Source organism: Manacus vitellinus, unplaced genomic scaffold (genome assembly GCF_001715985.3).
Source record: "Manacus vitellinus isolate BGI_N305 unplaced genomic scaffold, ASM171598v3 scaffold_560_pilon, whole genome shotgun sequence".
NCBI lineage: Eukaryota > Metazoa > Chordata > Aves > Passeriformes > Pipridae > Manacus > Manacus vitellinus.
The window spans coordinates 2,150-3,563 of record NW_021940652.1 but is presented as its reverse complement, the minus strand read 5'-3'; the positions used below and the strand labels follow the sequence as shown (position 1 = coordinate 3,563).

At 62.2% G+C, this 1,414-nt stretch overlaps 1 protein-coding gene across 1 annotated transcript in view; it reads left to right on the top strand.

Moving 5' to 3' along the window:
- SF1 (splicing factor 1) overlaps nucleotides 1–1,414 on the top strand; it is a 5,248-nt gene that overhangs the window by 1,902 nt on the left and 1,932 nt on the right. The gene's annotated exons all lie outside the window — the stretch shown is intronic.

Below are 1,414 nucleotides of genomic sequence, written 5' to 3'. Positions count from 1 at the left end.
CTGTTTTGGGGCCCTTCCCCCGGATTTGGGGTGCTGCTCTGTGCCCCACACTGATCCAGGGACCCCCCCACTTTGGGGTCCTTCCCCCGGGTTTGGGGTGCTCTCTGTGCCCCACTGACCCCGGCCTGGCCCTCGTTAGCTGTGGATTAACGACCCACGGTGGCAGATTAACGAGCTCTGGTGGCTGAACAAGGCCCCGGCTCCTCTGCCCCCCCCGACCCCACTGCACCTCCTTTCACCCCCTTTTCACCCCCTTTTACCCCCCCTTCCCCCTCTTTTTCTCTAATTCGGCTTGAGGGGGGGCAGAGCTGCCATCAGCCCCCCAAAAAGGGCCAAATTCCAGCCCCAACTCCCCCCTTTCATCTTTTCCACCTGTTTTGGTCCCAGTTTTCTGTGGAAGGCCAGGACGGGGGGCCCTCCAACCCACAGGGGTCCCTCACCCCTCAGGAGATCCCTACTCTGAGGGGGTCCCCAACCCTGGGGGGTCTCTGTGTCCTCAGGGATCCCTCACCTTACGGGGGTCCCTCCACCCCCCGGGGTCCCCAGCTCTGTGGGGGTCCCTCGCCCTACAGGGGTCCCCAGTCCTGGGGCAGTCCCTGTGTCCTCAGGGATCCCTCACCTCACGGGGGTCCCTCGCCCTGTGGTGGCCGGGGGGGCCCTCCTGGGTCCCGGCATGGGGGGGACACCCTCCGGCCCCCCAGGTTTTGGGGGTCACCCCGCACCTCCAGGTTCTGGGGGTGCCCCAGGTTTGGGGGCGCAGGCCCCGCGCTAACCCAGCCTTGCTCCTGCAGCGCCCGGGCCGAGGCCGCTCCGCGCTGCGGCGTCGTTAGCGCTGGGGGGGGGATTAATTAATGAATTAACGATTGATCACGAGCGGGGACAGTGACGTCGCAGTTCCACCGAGGACCCGGCTGCTGCCAACCCCGAAAAGTCGCTTTTTCCCCCCAAAACGGGGGCAGGTTCGACTGTCGCCCGCGCCGGCTGTTTTTGGAGGATCCGCCTTAATCTCTTCCCTTCTTGCAGCCGCTGCCAAAATTCGCTATTTTGGGGGGAGGGGAGCCAAGGGCCGATTTAACCAAACCCGAGCGATTCTGACTCTTTTTTTTCCTTCCTCGCTGATAATTCTGATTTTTAATCATAATCTGATTTTCTCACCCCGACACGGCTCAGCTCAAGCGACCTTGACTCTTCCCTCCAGGGCTGCCAGAGCCGCGCGGCCCCCCCAGACAGGGACCTTTTCCTCCTTGAAACTGGGGAAACGGGCAAAGCTGGGGAGAAACGGGCAAAAATGACAAAACCAGGGAAAAAAGGAGCAGAAACGGGGCAAAAGCAGGCAGAAATGGATAAAGCCAGGGAGAAAGGGGCCAAACCCCGAACAAGCGAGGGAAAACGGGCCCAAACTGGAGAGAAACGG